This window comes from Notamacropus eugenii, chromosome 5 (genome assembly GCF_028372415.1).
Source record: "Notamacropus eugenii isolate mMacEug1 chromosome 5, mMacEug1.pri_v2, whole genome shotgun sequence".
Lineage (NCBI taxonomy): Eukaryota > Metazoa > Chordata > Mammalia > Diprotodontia > Macropodidae > Notamacropus > Notamacropus eugenii.
The window spans coordinates 20646392-20668647 of NC_092876.1; positions in this window are offsets into that span (position 1 = coordinate 20646392).

Consider the following 22256-nt stretch of genomic DNA (forward strand, 5'->3'; position numbering starts at 1 on the left):
CAAAGACTCCAGTTTCTGGAATAATAACTCACTATTTGACAAAAACTGCTGGGAAAAGTAGAAAACAGAATGGCAGAAACTAGCCATAGACCAGCATCTTATATCATATACCAAGATAAGGTCAAAATGTGTACATGACTTGAAAGACTTTAGAACTCTGATCAATGAACTATGAGTCCAAAAGAATGAAGAAATATGCCACTCACCTCTTAAAAGAAAGGTAATGAATTTAAAATTCAAAAAGAGAAAAGCATTTTCAATTATGGTTAATATGGCAATATTTTCAGCAAAACTAATGCAGTTTTGTAGAGAGGAATTTATTTTGTGTGTTTTTTGTATTTTATTTCAAAAAATTAATTAAATTTATTTTAATTTTTAAAATTTCATTTACTCAGTGGAATAGGGGATAGAGCAAGAAAGGATGATTTTAAAAATACTTGTTATTTGAAAATTAAAATTTTTAAAAATTTAAAAAGAAACATAATTGTGGAAAAGTAAAATATTATTTAATTAAAAGAGAATAAATTAAAATAAAAAAGAGAATTTTGAATTCTGAATTCCCTCTTCTACCTTTCCCTGATATCCTGTTAGGGCAAGAAATATATCAATTATACATGTGAAAACACAGAAACCAATCAACCAACCAACCATGCTGAAAACATGCCATTCTCATGAAAACAGTTCAAAAACTAGAGTGGGCTAAGGAAGGCATTTATTTACACATCTCATGCAATGGATTCTCTAAACTGCTTTCATTACATCCTATAGGTTTTGGCAGGTTGTTTCATTATTGTCATTCTCTTGAATGAAGTTATTGATTGTTTCTATGATTTGTTGTTTGACCCACGCATTATTTAGGATTAGATTATTTAATTTCCAATGAATTTTTGGTCTATCTTTCCATGGCCCTTTATTGCATATAATTTTTATTGCATCATTATCTGAAAAGGATGCATTGACTATTTCTGCCTTTCTTTACTGGATTGTGAGGTTTTTATGGCCAAGTACATGGTCAATTTTTGTGTATGAGTCATGTACCATATGTACCACATGGTACTGGCTAAGAAGTAGAGGGGTAGATCAGTGGAATAGGTTAGGTACACACGACATGGTAGTCAATGACTATAGCAGTCTACTATTTGATAAACCCAAGGACCTCAGCTTCTGGGATAAGAACTCACTGTTTGACAAAAACTACTGGGGAAACTGGGAAATAGTGTGGCAAAAACTGGGTATAAACCAATGCCTGAAACTATATACCTGAATAAAGTCCAAATGGATTCATGATCTGGGTATAAAGGCTGATACTAAAAAAAAAATTAGAGGATCAAGGAATAGATTATTTGTCAGATTTACAGAGAATGGAGGAATCTATGACCAAACAAGAGATAGAGAACATTTTCAAAGGCAAAATGGATAATTTTTATTATATTAAATTGAAAAGTCTGTGCACAAACAAAGCCAATGCAACCAAGATTAGTAGGGAAGCAGAAAACTGGGAAAGAATTTTTACAACTACTGTCTGTGATAAATACTTCATTTCCAAAATATATAGAGAACTGAGTCAAATTTACAAGAATACAAGTCATTCCCCAATTAATAAATGGTGAAAGGATATGAACAAGTTTTCAGAGGAAGAAATTAAAGCTATCTATAGTCACGAAAAAATGCTCTAAATCACTAAGGATTAGAGAGATACAAATCAAAACAACTCTGAAGTACCACATCATACCTAACAGATGGGCTAACATGACAAAACAGGAAAATGCTAAATATTGGAAAACATATGGGAGTGTTGGAACACTAATTCATTGTTGGTGAAGTTGTGGGCTCAGTCAGCCATTCTGGAGAGAAATCCAACCATTCTGGAAAGAGCTATAAAAATGTGCATACCCTTTGACCCAGAGATATCACTTCTAGGACTGTATCCCAAAGAAATTATAAAAATGGGAAAAGGCAGGGGCAAAAGCTAAGAAGGCAGAGTAAAAGCACAGACTTGCTAGAGCTCTCTGCACAAACTCAGCCAAATACCTGTAAAAAAAATGACTCTTAAATTCTGGAGCTGCAGAGCCCACAGAATGACAGAGCGAAGAAAATCTCAAGCCCAAGATAGCCTAAAAAGTCAATGGGAAGCATCTATCATGCTGGGCTGGAAGCAAAGCACAGTCCAGCCTAGGCTGCACTGGCACAGATGGGACCTGAGCAGGCCTCAGGAAGACAGAATCATCGGCACTTGTGGCAGTTTCTAGACTTGACAATCTTAAAATGCAGAGGACAAATGGGAAGGTCAGAGGAAAAAACCTGTTGGACCTGTGTGAGAGAGTAGAATGGTCTGGCCCAAGGCCCAGGTTGGTGGAGGGGGCAGAGGAGTCATGGCAGCAGCAGGGGCAATTGGCAGCAGCTGTTTCTGGAGCTCTAAGTGGACAGATTGTTGGGGGGAATGAGCAGCTGATAGTACACACCCCCACCCTCATTGGAAGCAGAGATCTACCTGACAAAGAGCTTGATAGTCAAGTAATTGGCTGGGGAATGCAGAATGAAGCAGACTATTTTCTCTTTTGTTATGTTTTTATCATGATTCCTCCCATTCCTTTCAATTCTTCTATGCAACACGACTAATGTGAAAATGTGCTTAATAAGAATGTATGTGTAGAACCCATATAAAATTCCATGCCATCTTCAGGGAGGTTGAAGGAGAGAAGGAGAAAATTTAAAACTTATGGAAGTGATTATTGAAAACTGAAAACAAATAAATTAATAAATTTTGGGGAAAAGGAGTTTGTAGTACCCCTTCTTTAGTTTTTCCAAATCATTGATTTAATATTGGAATTAGTTGATCTTTAATGTTTGGTAAAATTCCCTTTCAAATCTATCAGCTCCTGGTGCTTTTTTCTAAGGAAGCTTATTTATGGCCTGTTTAATTTCTTTCTGTAAAACAGGTTTACTTAGATATTCTAGTTTCTCTTCTGTTAATCCCCTGAGAGTAAGGTTCCAGCACTACCTGCCCTCACTCCAACCTAATTCCAAGAGGATTAATTTTTATGTGATAATTGCTCCATTTTACCTCTCCTTACCTAATTTTATTTTATTTTTTTACCTATTCAAACACTTTTTAATGTTCAACATATCCTCCTTTTGGGGCAATTCCTGGGGTTTTGTTCCTTTTTTAAAAAAACATATTTGGGCATTCAATTCAGATATTTTGAAACATTTCCCATAAATTGTCACAAAACCACACCTTGATCATATTGGATATGAAGCATGCCTTAGACAAACTGTCCATTTGGCCCCAAATAGTGTTGCTTATAGCTCATCATAGGTTTTTGTTGCTGCTTGGATCAAGTGAATTCATAACACACTGAAATAAATGATTCCCAGTCTTTGACAAATTACTTTTTATTTTTTTTAAATTTATGTAATGAAACAAACATTTCCTTAATGTAGTAGTATAAAAAAGATGATTGTGAATGAAACTGCAAATCTACTGTGGACAAGTCCCTATTCCATTCAAATTAAGAACAGAATTCTCCCTCCTCTCAGAGTTGGCTACCATTACACACAAACAGGTGTGTGTGTATGTGTGTGAGTGTGTACAGTTTCAGAAACTCTGTATTCCAGTTTTCCCAACAATTTTTTTTTTACCAAATATTGAAATCTTATCCCAAAATATTAACTCTTCACACTTGTCAAATACAAGGTTATTACATTTATTTGCTGCTGTATGTATACACTATTCCATTGATCTAGCTTTCTATTTCTTACCCAGAACCAGAGAATTTTGATACTTACTGCCTTACACCAAAGCATAAGACCTGGTACTGCTAAACCTCCTTTCTTGACATTTGTTTTTCATTATTTCCTTTGATATTCTTGACTTTTTGTTATCTCAAATGAATTTTCTTTTTACTTTTTGTAATTGAAAATTAATTTCATTTTGGTAATTTCATTGGAATGCTATTGAATATATAAATCAGTATGGATAAAATTGTCATTTTTATTATATTGGCCCTACCTACCCATGAACAATTAATACTTCTCCAATTATTTAATCTGATTTTATTTGTATATAAAGATTTGGAAAGCAAAACTTGGGGGAAGGGGAATCTATAGCCAGTATCTCAGATAAAGGTCTTATATCTCAAATATATAAAGAATGTAGTCAAATCTAAAAGAATATGAATCATTCCCCAATTCTAAATTCTCAAAGGTTAGGAACAGGCAATTTCTGATAAAAAATTAAAATTATATAGTCATATGATAACATGTTCTCAATCATTTATTACAGAAATTCAAATTAAAACAACCTTGGGATACCATCTTATACCCATGAGCTAGGCTACAAGGATAGAAGGGGAAAATGACAAACATTGCAGGTGTTAATAAGTTTTTATGGAACCAGTCCCTAACTTGAGAATGCTTGGAGCCCCACATAACAGGGCAAGAGATCGGAGTGTCAGTAATCAAGTGGTTTAATTCATCCATTTCAGAGGGAGGAAGGCTCTCTTAGCTGAATTGAAAGCATAGGTTATATACCTACATCATAAATGGAGAATGAAGGGGGAAAGTGAATTATAAATAATGATTTAGTGGTTTCCCATGAGAAACCCTTAAGTCCCACAATACAACAGTTCTGGCGACAAGTCTTTGGGAGTTGTGGCCAACTCTTCTAAAGTACAGAACCAGAGTTCTGTGACAGGAACAGGTTCCACAGTCCTGGATTCATTTCACTTCAGGTATGCAGGCAGAAAGATGTCAGTGATTCTGAGCATTGTCAAGGTTTGATTGATCAGTTCAAGCAACATGGTGAGTCTGATTCACAAGCTGGAAAAAGTAGCTCTTGAGAAAATGAAATTATTAGTATATTCACTACACATATCATATTGATTAATATCAAAATTATAAATTCTTTCCTCAGAGGGGATATGGAAATATGGGGCACTAATTCACTGTTGGAACTAAACTGATCCATGCATTCTGTAATCATGCCCAAAGATTCCTGAAACTGTGTCTACCATTTTATCCAATTCCACTACTTTTAGATCTATATGCCAAGAAGATTAAGGAAAATGGGAAAAAACTGTATGTTTTAAAATATTTGTAGCAGCTCTCTTTTTGGTGGCAAGAACTGTAAATTGCATGGATGTCCATCAATTGGGGAATGGCTTGAGAAAGACTGAATACAACCTGAAGTAAATGGTCAGTAGCTTCAGCAGTGGTTGAAGATGGTCTCTTGAGAATGCCATGGAAGTGTTCAGCTCAACTCTCCAGGATCTCCTTATCACTAATCAGTGTTGCCCCATCAGCACTGAGTAGTTGAGATGCACTATAGCATAGGTCTTTCACCCATACATAGCTTTCAAGGCATGATAAAAGCACTTCTTACTATCACCACAAAACTGATTCTCATCTACCTTCATAGGGAGCCAAGAATCCTGAATCTCTCTAAGCTTTCCTTGCATTTAACTTTTGCTAGAGTTAAACAGGGCCTTCTTAGAGATGGATGAAGTAGTCTACCGGTAGACCTGTAGAGATCTCAATTTTTTTACTCATCACCTTCTGAATTTCTCCGTCATTTTCATCAAGCCACTTTGGATATCTAAATGTGTTCTGGCCCGGATGAGTTAATACGGTGCTATACAAGAGATCTCTGAAAGCTGACTGACCAGTCCTTTCCTGCTTGATTGTTGAAAACCCAGCTTTGGTTCAGCTTTCTGCCAAGTTAGCGACAAATTGTTTCTCTGAAGTGTGGATTTTCTGGCATTGTTTTTCCATGTGAATGTCTTTCCACACTGAGTACATTCATAAGGTTTCTTTTTAGTATGAATTTTCTGATGTGCAACAAGATACTGCCTAATTATGAAAGTCTTTCCACATGGAGTACATTCATAAGGCTACTCTCCACTGTGGATTGTCAGTTATCTGGCAAGTTTGTAGTTCTTTGTGAAATCCTTTCCACATTGATTACATTCAAAAGGTTTCTCTCTAGTGTGGATGCTCTGTCGGCTAATAAAGTGTGATCTGTAGCAGAAAGTCTTTCCATGGTTATTACATTTATAAAATTTCTCCCCAATAAGAATCTTTTGAGGACTATCAAGATATGAGTCGCAACCAAAGGCCTTCCCACATTGAGGACATCCATATCTTTTCATCCCAGGGTCAAATGTGGGCAGGCAAGGAAGATTTGAATAATGACATGAGGTTGCGTCTCATTTGTTATAATCATCAGGCTCATTTCTAATGGGAATTTGCTGATGACTAATGAGTTTAGAGTTCTCACTCAAGGCTTTCCCACCCTTATTACTCACAGAAAACATTTCTCCAGTATCACTTTTCTGATGTCTAATGATGTCTGAACTCCAGCTCAAGGTCATCTCCCACTATTACCTGGATACATTTGCTTTCTAGGAGCTCTCTCCAGAGACTGAAAAGTTTCTATCTCTTCAGTAAAGCACTTGCTATATTCACTATCCTGAAGACAGTCATTCCTTGAAGTAATTTTCTTCCAGTGATTTAGGGTAGAACACCATCTGAATTTCTTTCCAATTTCATAAAATTAACAGTCATCCTTTGGATTTCTCTCTACCTTGATGTTAGTCATGGATTCCTCTCAAATTGAAGTCACAGGAACTCATGAATCTTTGCAGGTCACATTCTTACACAAAAATTCCCAGCTTTCTAGGCATCTCGCTTACTTCAAACCTGGTCTCTACAGCTGAATAAAACAATCAAACATATATACACACAAAAACATACACAGAACAATATATACAACAGCAATGAAAACTGCCTGTTCATATCTGTTGACCATTTATCAATTGATGAATGGCTGAACGAGTTGTGGTATATGAATGTAATGAAATACTATTGCACTATAAGAAATGATGAACATGAAGCCTGGAAGGACTTACACGAACTGATGCTGAGTGAAAGAAGAACCAGGAGAACACTGTACACAGCAACAACCACAGTGTGTGAGGAATTTTTCTGGTAGAGTTAGTTCTTCACAGCAATGCAAGGACCTAAAACATTCCCAAAGAATTCTTGAGACAAAATGCCATCCACGTCCTGAGAAAGAACTACAAAAGTGGAACACAAAATGAAGCAGTGTTTAATTCAACTGAGAGTTATGTGCAAGCAAAGATGTAGGAGATCCTGGATGTACTATTCCTGGCTCAGTAGGAAGGCAGATGAAAATTCCATTTTATACTGATACTTTTATGAAGCTCTGAAGCCTATGAATGGAACAAAGTCTTATGGTGCATCAAACTATTCAGTGCTGATGCAGCCACATTGATTAGTGATAAGGACATAATCCTGGAGGCGTGGGCTGAACACTTTCATAGCATTCTCAACAGACCATCCTCAACCATGGCTGTAGACAATAACCATTTACCTCAGATTGTACTCAGTCCCTCTCTAGCCATTCCCCAATTGATGGGAATTCCCTTAATTTTGAGTTCTTTGTCACCAAGAGAGACTTGCTATAAATAGTTTAAAATATAAAACATTCCTCTTTCCTTAATGATCTTGAGAAATAGACCTAATATTGCAGGGTATTGCTGGGCCAAAGAGTATAAATATATGACTTAGGGTCATAATTCAAGATTTTGAAATCTTGAATTTTTGAAAATGGTTGAATCAATTCACAATTCCACCACCAGCGAATCCCCTCCAACATCTGCTACTTTGTGGGAAACAAGGAAGAAATTCTGTTTCCACAGCTGTAAGTGATCAGAGTTGTGACCTAGCCCAGTCAGACTGAAGGTCAGAAACTTGTGCACAGGCTTGAAGAACTGTTTGAGGGACAGCATGTCGGAGAGGAGAACATGAAATTGTAAGAGGCACCTAAAACTCCAACTGCACTTGTTAATGACTTACAGTGGGCATGTCAAAAGATTGTGACCTAAAAGAGAATGGACCATTCTGTCCTCTGATGGGAGGATCTGTCCTGCACTAACTTTATAAAAATGCCCTCACTTCCATATCTCTTTCTCTCTCTCTCCCTTTTTGCAGAAAGATGGAGTTCACTTTAGCCAAGGTGTTCAATTCCTCTGAACTCTACTATAATAAATTTCATTCATATCATTTTGTGTGTCGAGCGTGTTTCTAACACTTTTCTATCCTATCATTTTAGTCTATCTGAGAAGTATAAGACAGTATCATTGTTTTAAATTGCATGTCTCCCAGCAATAATGATTTAGAGCATTTTTTCATGAGTACAAATAGTTTTGATTTCAACCTCAGAATCTGCCCAGTCCTATCCTTTGACCATGTATCAATTGGGGAATGACTCGTACTCTTATACATTTGACAAAAATCTTTATATATTTGAGATATGAAAACTTTTATATGAGAAGTTATGTATAAAATTTCTTTCCCCAATTTTCTGCTTTCCTTCTGTTCTTCACTACATTGGTTTTATTTATGCAGTAACCTATTAATTTGCTGTAATCAAAATTATCCATTTTGTACCTCACCATATAAACAGCAAGCAAAGTAGGATTTTTTGTTGTTGCTGTTTTTCTGGATTGACTTTTAGCCAATCAAGTGCCTTTGACTGAGTCTTGCCTCTGATTGAATCGAGTCTTTGACTGGAAATAGTATATATTATATATATTGTTATATAATATATATGTGTACATATATATACATACACACACACACACATACACATATATATATTGTATCCCTTGGAGGAAGAAGACAGAATAGAGAGAGAAGCAGAACTGAGAGAGAGAGAGAAGTCAACAAACAGAAGCTGCAGGCAGGAGACCCTGACCCTGATGTCAGGAAGAAGCAGGAAGAGTTTGGAGTGGAACAGTCCCCATGAACTGAGACAAGAAGCAGGAGCAGAGAGGTGCCTGCATGTGAACCTAGGCAAGAACTGGGAGCTGTCGGCCCACGTAGGAGGAACCCTGGGGTTTGGAAGTCAGCCTTGAGTCAAGATGAGAGAGGACTTTACTTGAACACTCTGTAATGATTAAGTAGACTGTTCTTACAGTGACCTACAGGTGGATGGTGTGGTATTTTCTGCTACCCTTTAAAGATTTGTCATGCTAGGGAAGACCCTATCCTGGGACCTCCTGACTTTGGGGATGGAATGCATTATTTATCATTGATATAATCAATTATGTGAACAATTTTTGCTAGATTAAAACATTCTTGCCTTCCTGGTATAAATCCAAATTGGTTATGTTGTAGATCTTTGTAATATATTGTAATTTCTTAGCCAATATTTTATTAAAATTTTTATATCCATGTGCATTAATAAAATTGTTCTGTGCTTTTCTTTCTCTTTTTTATTCTTTAGGGTTTAAATATCAATGCCATATTTGGTTCATAAAAGTAGTTTAGTAGTACACATTCTTTGCCTGTTTTTCCAAATCATTTATTCCATATTGGAATTAGTTCACATTTAAATGTTTGGTAGAATTCCCTTGCAAATTCATCTGGTCCTGATGCTTTTTACTTAGGCAGCTCATTTGGGGCCTGTTCAATTTCTTTTTTTCTAAAATAAGTTTAGTTAAATTTTCTCTTTCCTCTTCTGATAATCCCCAGAGAACAAGGTTCCAACACTACCAGCCCTCCATCCCCACCTGCTTCCTCTATATCATTTCTTCTTTTGAGGACTCATCTGGATGTGATAATTCCTCCATTTTATACTCTTTGCCCAATTTTATTTTTTAGAACCACCCCATTCAGCACAAGTTTTTCCTTCAAACTCTCCACGTAATGATGACATTCTTAAGAGTACTGATTACATTTTCACATATAAAAAGTAAACAGTTTGACCCAATGGAGTTGCTTATAACTAGTCTTCCTAGTCTTTAAACCTTATGTTTCTCTTGGATCTTCTATGTCTAATTTTTCACTGGGCTTTGGACTTTTTGTCACAAATACCTGGATGTCTTCAATTTATTTTACATGTCCATTCTTTTTTTCATTCAGGATTATATTCACCTTTGCTAGGTAAGTTGTTTTTGTTCTGCCATCTTCCCAGAATCCCCTCTCACTCTTTTAAGCATGACATATTCAGTGACCTTGTCAGACATCTACACCAAGGGGGAATATGGCACCCAGGTCAGCTATCTGACTGATGGCCAATTATTTCACTTCAACAAAACCAAGACCAAAATGAATGGAGAGTTGGTGCAGGAAGATGACTGTGAACTCAATGAAGCTTCTGAGAGATGCAAGAGAGTAAAAATTAATTCTCTGCTCTTATTTGGAATGATAATTAACACTAAGAAAAAGAAGGAAATGGTCCTCAAACAGGGACAGCAGGTTCTGGACATTCTCCAGCATGACCTCCTTGCACAGCTCTTTCTGAGAATGGTCCAAGAGATCCCATTCCTCCTCAGTGAAGTTCAAAATCACAAGCTTGAATGGCATCAACTTCTAAACCATCAAAAGTCACAAGGTTTTGAGCTGAGACTCCAGAATTCATCTAGTCCAACCCTCTTCAACTCAGAAGAGGAAACTGAGGCACAGAGAAGGGATTTGCCTAAAACTCATATAACCTTTATGAGTGTCAGAGTCAACACTTGAAACCAGTATTTAAGCGCCCAATGAAATACTGAAAAAAGCATTTTGGATTTGAATGAGAATCGTGTTGGAATCATCAAAGCTGGAGAAAATGTCTTACTATACAATGTTTCTCCCAATGGAATTAGGGAGAAGGTATGAGCTCCATCAGCAAGTTATAAGAATCTGTGAAGGAGAATGAGAGAAGGTCATGTGAAATTTCTCTCCACCAGAAGTGCATAAGTGATAATATTAAGCAAACTCTATGAAGGGTTAGTAGTACTGTGTATTCTGAGGTAAAATAATAATAATAATAATAATAACATTGACAGTGATGATTGAGGATAAAAGAAATTATCTAGAAAATTTCCTAAATGTCTTAAATAAAATCTTAAGTAGATGAAAACATGAAAAGAATTATGAAGAGAAATTACTCACAATCTGTCCTCACCTGAGTGGTGTAAGATGCTGTCTAGCCAACCATGTGAAGATTTCTGTATTCTTATACTGAGGGTTTGAGGTGACACTAAGGTGTGATGTGTCAGAATCAAAAACATCTATTGGCATTGTGTTAACTTGTTCATGGAATATATTCATTCATTTTAATATTTAATTAGAGAGAAATAAGAGTAACTGTGAGAAAGGAAGGGTTCCTTCTTTCAGTAAAAATGTGATATTTGATCACCTGGGAATGGAGATTAAGCAAATATACAAAACACTGACAATTTATTGAGGTAAATGAAATTATTTGAAGAGCAGGAGTCAAGAGGCAGACTGATGGATTACATACAAGAGTGGCGTCATCTGCAAATTCTTTGACACTTTGGGTGGGTCATCTATTTTTCTCCGAGCTACTACATGGAGAATACGTTCAGCCAATGCACTCAGTATTTCATGCTCTTACATTTCATCTTTTCCCCCATTTCTAGCAGAATGATATGATTCACTTTTTCAGAAGCTCTATTATTTTGGAGAAACTCTCTTTCTTGTAGGTTATTAGTCTTTTCCTTACTTTTTGAATTTCCAAGAATTTACAAAATTTTTCTTTTCACTGGGTGTTCTGAGTCATGATCCTTCATTGCACTATGTTCACAGGATGAACAATCACTAGAGGAAGGGCATGTTTTTATTCCTTGATAATTCATCTATTGAAACTCTAACTTGTTATCAGAAGCTCTTCCACTTCTCTTCCCTTCTCTCTTCTCCACCTTGGGGTTAGCTCATGTCTCCAACCATCCACAGAAGGGGAGGGTCAGCTCACACATCTCCATGTTTGCACCTGGCTGCCCTACTTTAGACCTCCTCATTGACTTTGCCACCATGCCTCAGAGTCTAGTATCTTTTCCCCTAAATCTCTTCCTTTGGTGTGTTGTCTTCCCCTTGAAAGTGTAAACTCCATGGGACAGGACAGTATTCTCTTCTGTTTGAATCCTCAGGCCTTAGCACAGTACATGGCACACAGAAGGGGCTTAATAAATGCTTATTGACACTCTCACCTGACAATACTTTTTTATTTTGCTTTAAAAGCCCATCATGACTGAGACATTCCCATCTTTTCCAGTCTTCTTGTACCTTACTTCCTGCCATATTCTTTTTGATCTCCTTGATATTCCAGGAAGAAGACACTCCATCTCTAGTTTTGGGCCTCTTCTCTGTCTCTTCATCTAGGTCTCCTGGATCCCTTCAAGTTTCCACTCAAATCCCACCTTCTATAGGAAGCCTTTCCCAGCTCCTCTTCATTCTGGTGCCATCCTTCTTTAATTACACTGACCTGTCTAAGCCTTGTCTGTATATTTCTGGGTGTTTGTTGTCTCCCCCTTAGACTGTGAGCTTCCAGAAGGCAGACACTGCTGTTTGCCTCTTTTTGCATGGGGCCTACTAAGCACAGTGCCTGACACATAGTAGGCACTTGATAAGTTTATTGAATACCCACTGGCATTCACTCATCTCAAAACCTCTTACTGTGGCTTCTTCATTCTCTAAAGTAGGAGCCCTTGTCTTTGCTAAGGCCAACCATGTATGAGGGCATCTGATCCCACCCCATCCAGTCTTTTCCAACAGTTAGCATCCAAGATCATCCCCAACCCCAGTTCTCTCAAATGTTTAACCTTTCTCTATCAGCTGGTTCCTTTCCTATGGATTTCAAACAAACCTGTCTCCTGAATCTTTAAGAAAACCTTCACTAAGCTTGAGCTATCTTTCTATCTCCTCTTCTCAGCCAAACTCATTGAAAAAAATCTGAAACAATTATTAATAACCAATTATTTATGTCAGGAACCAGGGTTTTTTCTTTTTTTACTTCCTCATCCAGGGACCAATCCTTGTAGATCTCTGAAAATGCTGCTGATGAGAAGAGCCTAACTCTCAGGGAAAATTGGCCTTAATCAGTGGCACGACCTCACCCAACTTACAGAAATGTCAGACTAAAGTGTAAAGAAAATCTAGCATAGGTGAATTCTGTTCCCCAAACCATTAGGCCAATGCCATTAAAACCCACCACAAACCCCCTCCCACCATTATTCAATTTAGGTGACCTAGATGGAGATGGATACTTTTGTCCAGATAACTAGAAGGGCTGTCTCACGATCAAGCTACACCTCAGCAGGAATTGCTGAAGACTTTGGTCACCTCATTAATGCCACCCCCTTGATTATTCTGACCCTCAATTTGATTATTTGCTAGCTGAAATAATAAACTGATTATTAATTACCCACAAACTCTGTCTCTAGGAGTTTTTAATTCTTAGAGTCTGAACTTTCTACTTTCCTCTCTCACTCACTCCTTAGTTGGTATTCAGTTGTTTCAGTAATGTCTCTTCCTGACCCAGTTTGGGGTTTTTCTGGCAAGGATACTAGAGTGGTTTGCCATTTCCTTCTCCAGATCCTTTCAGAGCTGAAGAACTGAGGGAAACAGGAACATTCAGCTGATAAGTGTCTGAGGTGAGAGTTTGAACTCTTGAAGATGTGTGTTCCTGATTTCAAGATCAGTATTCTATCCCCTGGGCCATCTTGCTACCCCCTACTTACTCCTTAACCCCTTACAAATTGGATTTCATCCTCACTCTCCTGAAAGTGCTCTCTCCAAACTTATCAACTCTTTAATTGCCAAATCTGAAGATCTTTGCTCAGTCCTCATCCTAACTCACCTCTCTGCTTCATTCAACACTCTTGATCATCCATCTTCTACCAGAATCCTTTCTTGGTCCATTTTCTCCCTTCGGTATCCTGAAATTTACTTTGTACATATTTTGAATGTAGGAAAGAAGGAAACAAACATTTCTTAAGTGCCTACTATGTGCCAGGCACAAGAGCATTAAAGGCATTATCTCATCTGCTCCTAGTAGGTACACTGTTATGCAGGCCCAATTGCCACCATTTTACAGTAGAGAAAACTGAGACCAACTCTCTAGGAAACATCTGAGGCAAGATTTGAGCTGAGGTTTTCCTGAATCCAGGTTCAGAACTCCATCCACTGTACCTCCTAGCTTCACATTTTACACACATATATATACATATGTGTGTGTGCATGTTAGTTTGTAGTTATTTACAAATTCTGTCCTGTTTTATCTCTCCACTCAGACTCCCATGAGCCTATAAGTTGCTTGGACTATACCAGATGCTTAATAAAAGCTTTGACTTGACTAAACTCATTGCAAATGAGCTCATTGAGTGGAGGTGCTGCTGACCTCTCTTTGTATCCCCAGCACTTACACATATTCCCTGACACATAATCAATGCTTGTTGAATTCCATGAGTGAGTCTCCAGATCATGGGGATCTAAGCCATTCTCTTATTTTATGCATTCCAAGATATGTTAATATCAACTGTATTCAAAGAATAATAACTGGACTTTAAAAAAATATTCTGGTAAGACAATATTTTTTTGTTTTGTTTTTAGCAGATGAAGTGGAAGCAGGAGAACATTATTTGTCTTTTATATTATCACATAGCTAATTGGAAGAACTGGGGTTAAAAAGTCTAAGGTGTCTCAAGTTTAGGTATTTTTCACAGCACGTTCCAAAGTCAAACTTGTCCCCACTATGTGATGAGCATTCCCATATCTGTGTAAATTTTGATGACATATATTTGACATATATAATATCTGAAAGAAAGGGGGCTTTTTGATTGTAGTGTATCAAGTTGGAAACTGATCTGGATTTCAAATTCCTTTGAAAAGGAGGCTGTACTTTGCATAACAAATCATGTATCTATTTTAACTTTCATTCTCTTTCTTCTACCTCCAAATACTGTAAGTTGCAGTGACCACCCTGCCTGAAAATTCTCAACACCAACATACAGCCACTTCTATAACTTTCCAGTCTTTTTTGATGACACGTAAACTTTCCCCTGGGTTATAGTGTGTTCTGGAATATTTTTGTCTATATGTCATGTGTTTTTCAGGCTGGTTGAAGATTCTGTTATAGATATATTAGATTAGAGGTAGTGGGTCTTATGTTTTCATAAATTATATCAACATTTACTTCAACTGCAGTAAGTCCCAGGGACTTGGTTGCTATGCGGTGTGTGCATGTGTATGTGTGTGTGTGCGCATGTGTATGTGTGTGTGTGTGTATGCATGCAATTTAGTATGGCTTTTATGAACAGCTATAGAGTAGGATATTTTGCATCTGAAGTACTGTGAATAAAATTACTCAAACCTTTCTAAGCAGTGGACGTTTAAACTGAGTTGCAGAATACATAACTTCCCTGCTTCCTCTTATTAGGGTTTGAGTTTTCACTGAAGATTGGGGCATCAGACCAACTCTTTCAGTACTAACTCGTTTTGCATATCGAGATCAGATTTTAAGGACAATGTCGTAATTTGATTTTTAAGTGCGGAAATAAGAAATTATGATTTGCTCAAGTGCAACAGAATAAATCTATAGGAGTATACCTCATAATTTCTACTTGAAGACAGTAACATGTAAAACATACCATCAAATGTGTATTGAAAAAGGGTCATGAAGGATATGGTATGAAAACCTTCAATAAAACTTTGGTCTAAAAACCAAAAGATGTTACAGTCAAAGTCAGTCATCCTACCTATCACATTTGACATTTTTATAATCACATTTAATGATAAGTGAAAATCTAGTATTTAGTGTGTTGTAAATTCAGTGAATTAAAGAGGTAGCAATAGTTCATTTCTACAGTATTAACCACATGCCAGGCTTTCCTCCCTCATTCCTCATTCTTAAAGATTACTTTCACAAGTCAACTAACCAGAAAAGGAGATCCAGCATCGTAAGGAAGAAAATGACTCCTTGAAAGTTAGAATTGGGCAAGGGGAAGTCAGCAAAGTTATGGGAGACCAAGAAATAATAAAATAGAAAAAGTGAAAAAAATAGAAAAGAATGTGAAACATCTCATAAAAAAAAAACTGGTTTGGAGAGCAGATCAAAGAGCAGCAAACATAAGAATAACTGGACTTCCTGAAAGCTATGATAAAAAAAAAAAAGTCTTGATATAATAGTACAAGAAACAATTAAAGAAAATTGTCATGAGGCATAAGTTCAAGGCGAGAAAGTAGAAATAGAAAAAATTCACACATCACCACTGAAAGTAATCCTCCCAGAAACACCTACAGGAATGTCTTACTCAAATTCTGAAACCCCCAGCTCAGGGAGAAAATATTACAAGCAACAAGGAAAAAACCAATTTAAATGTGGAGAAGCCACAATTAGAAACACTAAAACCCTGCAGGTCATGGACACATACATTGAAGAGCAAAAGAATTGGAAATGTGGCCAGAAACACCATACTCAGCAATTAAGTGTAATCCTGAATGGAAAAAAAAAAAATGGACATTTAGTGAATTGTCAGACTTTCAGCAATAATAAACCTGAACTTAAAAGAAGATGTGACATACAACATCCAACATTAACATAAGGTTCACATCAAAGCCTAATTACAAGGGACTCATAAAGGAGAGCCTGTTTCCTCTTTATAGAGGAAATGTAAAATGTAGGTCCCAAATTGCTTATTAGTAAAAAGGAGTTTCTAAAAATCAAATTATTTACGAAGAGACAAAAAATCTTATACAAATAAGGTGCAAGAGGAAGAATGGACAGAGGAATTAGATGAAGGAGGCTGGATAGTTCTGGAAACCTACTGTCATTGAGAATGGGTTCAAGGAGGAACTATCATATCTATCTAGAAGGGTCCTCTAAATTTAGGAAGAAATAAAAGGCTAAGGATATAGGGAGGGGGAAGAGTATAAAGGAAGGATTTTTAGAGGGAACCCTACACACATCAGATCTGGGATAAGGAGAAAAATATACACATTTAGAAGGGAATAAAAGTCTTCTAAAGAGGGCGAAGAATATGATGAGGTGCAAGTAGAAGGGTGTCTAGATTAACAAGAATGGAATAAAGAGGGAGTTAAACACACACCCACGTATATAATGTGGAAGACTATAAAAAGTCTTATAAATTCAGAAAGAAACAATAGGAAGGGGGAAAAGGTGGAGGGAGAGCATAAGGGAGGATTCTTTGAAGAGTGGTAGGTATGTAGAGGGCCAGTACTGATGGAGTCTGGAATGTGAGGTACTGCCTAGGTTTTACTTGAGACTTGTACTAACATTCTGAAGATAATTGGCTCACCATCTCACTCCTGATATGCAAGGAAGAGAAAGCCCTGAACCTGACCATGTACCCCAAGGTGGTCCCACTGGAGGAATTAGATTAGGAAGTTTAAGAAGTAAACTAAAAATGTTCTCATGGGAATAACCTTGCTTGCTTGCCTGTAAAATCACTATATAAACCCTTACCCTCAGATTAATAAATAGGAGCTGCTCTGTACACTCTCCGCCTGACTCGTGTCTTTCTTGGTCACCACTCCACTGCACTACTTGGGGATGCTGGCTGTCCCCTGTATAGGTATATATGTTTATAGTTTTATATGTATATATACGTTTGTGTATACATCTATAGTTTCAATTGTAGTCTTTTGGGGGGAGAAGGGAGCCATGAAGGGGGGAAAAGAACAAAGTAAAAAGTTCGCAGCAGAGAACTAATGAAAACTTACAAGGAAACAAAGAAGAGATGAACAGCTTGGAACACAACGTGTAGTATTTACTATATAGGCTTTCTTGAAATGGAAATATATTGCTGTATACTTTGAATCCTCTCAACATTGTGCTCTGTACATGGCAATGCTTTTTTTCTTATATTTAATATTTATAATATATTTTCTTCTGTATTTTAGTGTTTTAATTTTTAAAAAAAGCTAAAGAATAGCAAGGGAATTAATGAAAAAAAATACAAAGGACTTCTTTAGGAATCCTTTATAGAACCAGATCGAACACTATATTAGAATGCAGCAATCATCAAAACTATTTGGTACTGCCTAAGAAATAATGTGGTGGATCAGTGGACTAGATTGTTTTCACAAGACACAGCATTAAAAGACTAAAGTAATCTAATAATATGTAAGATAAACCCAAAAAGTCCAGTTTCTGGAATAAGAACTCCATTTGACAAAAACTCCTGGGAGAACTGGAATATGGTGTGGCAGAAACCAAGGACAGACCGACATTTCACACCTGATGACAAGATAACATCTAAATGGGTCAATGATTTTGACAGAAAGGATGATACCATAAGGAAATTAGAAGAGCAAGAAATAGTTTGCCTATCAGATAGGTGAAGGGGAGAATATATAACAAACAGGATATAAAAATAAATTATGAAATGCAAAATGGATAATTTTGATTACATTAAATTAAAAAGATTTTGCACAGACAAAAGCAACACAACCAAGATAAGGAGGAAAGCAGAAAGATGGGAAACAATTTTTACAATAAGTATTTCCAATTAAGGTCTCGTTTCTGAAATACATGGAGAACTGAGTTAAATTTTTAGAAACACAAGTCACTGCCCCAATTGATAGTCAAAATGTGAACAGGCAGATTTCAGATGAAGACATTAAAGCTATCTATAATCATATCAAAAAAAAATGCTCCAAATCACTATTGATTAGAAAAATGTCAATTAAAACAACTCTGAGTTACCACCTCATGACAGATTGGCTAATATGAAAGAAAAGGAAAATAAGAAATGGTGAAGAAAACGTGGGAAAATTTGTACACTAATGCATTGTTGGAGTTGTGAACTCAGTCATTCTGGAGAGCAATTTGGAGGTATGTCCAAAAGCCAATCAAACTGTGCATAATCTTTGATCTAACAATTTCACTACTAGCTCTGTATCCCAAAGAGTTCATTAAAAAATGGAAAAGGCCTCACATGAACAAAAATTTGTATTGCAGCTCTATTTTTGGTGACAAAGAATTGGAAATTAAGGGAATATCCATCAACTGTGGAATAACTGAACTAGTTGTGGTATATGAATGTAGTGGAATGCTATTGTGCTACAAGAAATAATGAGCAGCTTTCAGAAAAACCTGGAAGGACTTACATGAACTGATGTTGAGTGGACTGAGCAAAACCAGGAGAACATTGTCCATAGTAATAGCAACAATATGTGAGGATCAGCTATGATTGATTTAGCTCTTCTTAGCAATACGATGATCTAAGACAATTTGAAAAGATTCACAGTGGAAAATGCTATCCACATCCAGAAAACTATGCAGTCTGAATGCACATCAAAGCATACTACTTTCACTTTATTTTGTGGTTTTTCCCTCTTTTTCTGTTTCTTCTTTCACAGCATAACTGATGTAGAAATGTTTACATGATTGCACATGTATAACCTATATCAGATTGTTTTCTATCTTGGGAGGGGGATGGAAAGAAGGGAGAAAAAATTTGAAACTCAAAATCTTATAAAAAGTGAATGTTGAAAACTATCTTGAGGCAAAATGCCTTCCACATCCCGAGAAAGAACTATGGGATTTGATCGCAGAATGAAGCAGACCATTTTATTTTGCATTGTTTTGTTTTATGATTTCTCCCATTCATTTTAATTCTTCTATGCAACATGACTAAGGTGAAAATGTATTTCATAGGAATGTATGTGTAGAACCTATATAAAATTGTATGGGGGAAAAATCTAAGACATATGTAAGTGATTGTAGAACACTGAAAACAAACAAAATAATTTAATTTAAAAAACTATCTTTACCTGAAAATGGAAAAAAAATTTTAAAAAGACAATCAATAAAACAATAAAGTATTGATTTACTGCAAACAAAAATGTATTGGGGATAAATACTACTTAAAGGGGAACAAAACCAAGTTATCTTATTCCATAGGTGGTGGTTGTTGTGTTTGTCCTTTGTTCTCGAAGAGGACCATGACATCAAGATGATGACATTCCATTGGTGCATTAATCAGTGGCACCCCATTCAAATAGTGAAGCAAGATTTACCTCTTTTCTTTCTCCCATTTTCTATCCTTCCTTTTTTCTCTTTATACTTCTCTAGGTCCTCTCATTCCCAGCAGACTACAAGATTAAATTTCCTTTGTTAGCCTTTGACTTAAGGTACATCACATATCCTCCTCTATGAGTTTCTTTCCCTCTTGTTTATGCCTTTTCACATTCTGTAATTTAGTTCCAGAAATATATCAATTCATCTGGAAGATGGTACAAGGATTAGTTTATGATGTCTCAATTCTATTTCTCTCACTTTCACTTCTTTTTCATTTTTACCTTCACCTTGGGGTCCACATTGTACAATAAGAAACAATTCTCTTAATCACCGCTCTTTTATTTTGTTGTATGTGGTTGTAATTGTGTGCTGCACTTGCTTCAGTGGTGTGAGAAGCAAATGATTTCTCCAGTCTGGTTTCTTTCTAGAATTGTTTTGAATATCCATTTTTTTTGGAGGGTCCATCTACTTACATTTAAAGTTTGTTGACCCCTCAAATCCACAGTTTAATCTAAGAAAGACAGACTCTTTTAGGTTGGGTCAGATTTTAATTTCTCTGAAGCTGGCTTGACATGCATTGAATGGGAATAACAATTCAGAACTGCTCCCCTAAGAGGGCCTGTCCAGATCTGGCTCAGTTTGGGACTTGGGATAGAGTTATATGCCTTTCCAAGAGTAGGTGTTCCCAGGAGTGCCAATCAACTGATTGGCCAACACACTGGGAGGTGGGCTATATTAAAATGAGAGTCTTGATTACGTGACTTGGTACAATACCTTTTCAACAGTTGCAGGTATCACCCCACCTGGGAACATAGGAAATACCTCTTTTATCAGATCACACCCCTCTCCCCCAACCCTACCAGACCACTCCCAACCTTGGACTACCCAGGCAGAAGAATCAGTTTCCATCCAACCCTGGGCAAATTCCAATGCAATCTCATTATCAGGAAGGTCCTTTGGAAGACTTTTTCAGAAGGGAGCTGGAGATCTGAGCTATTCAGCCTAAAATTACATTCCTTAACATATACTGACATTTAATATCACTTTTTGGACTTTGATAAGGATCAGAGCTTGAATTAATCAATCCAAAGAGCCTGGGCCTAACAGTCTCTTTGTTCTCTGAAGTAAACTCAGAAAATACCTATTCCTATGTCAATTAGGTCAGATGGGGCTCATTTAGCATACTTTATGAGACCCTTAACCCAAGACACTATTTTGAGTAATGGGGCTTTTCCCATATCTTATTATTTTGTGGACATATACTATGTTATAGCATATTAATGATGAAGAAAACACAGATATCCTGGGTCCTAATTTCAGCTGAAACTATAAACTGTTATCTTATTGTATTTACAACTTATCCAATTAAATTCTTTTCTCATGGTATAGATAAACACATATGGAGATCATAAATCTGAGGGACACAGATATCCTTGGATTTTCCTAAAACAGATTTAAGCTTGGTCATTCCTGCAACAATCAGTCAGAAGTTTTTCTGGTTCCATGATCATGTAACCACTAGCTTTAAGGGAATAAATAATATGCACTCAGCCTGTTTGCCTTTTCTAACCAAACTTCCAGGTCAACATTACTAAACAACTTGGTAATTAGGTATTGCTATTAATCACTGAAATTAAATCAGTAACATCTTCAGTTTGATTTGGGGAAGAGAATTTCAGGGCAATCAATTTTCCTGTATCCCTCCTGTCTTTTGATATAACTAGTCAATCTCTGGACAAGGATGAAAAATTTCCCCCTACAAAACTTGTCTCCCAACAGCATCTGATCCTCCAAAAGGAATTCGAATCAGAGAGGAAGCCTCTCTGGGGGAAGTAACAAGATCAGATAACGCTGTCAAATAGAAATGACTCTAATGCAGCTTTTAGTTGTTTTTCCCCATACTGACATCACTTTTGATTCTCCCTACATTTGGGCCCTACATATTGAACTTGCCTGTCACACTTGCTTGTCAGATTTGTCTTCCAGATTCCAGGCCATTCACCTACAGTTGGTGGCCAACAGTGGGCACCAGCCCATGGCCCCTTCTTCCCCTGGGTGAAGCCTGTGCTTGGCTTCAGTCAGCCTCTTCCTGTGACCCTTCAAAACAGGGACAGCTCAATGGTCCTTCCAGCAGGAAGCAGTTTCAGTAGCCAGGGAATGATGTTGTTTGAGATGAATGATGAGGTGACGGACCAGACTCTGAATTTTCCCAAGCATTTCAGCAAACCATTCTCTGGCAGATGGCCCAGCTCAGCCCACTTGGATATTCAGCAGGCCTTTCACTGTGGTTCTGACCCACCCCAGACCCCTGTAGCACCTGGGCCACCCCAGGCTATTTACCACCTTTAATGCTATGCAGATCATCTCATAGTTCCTGTTTCCTATTCTTTAATCCCCACTAGGG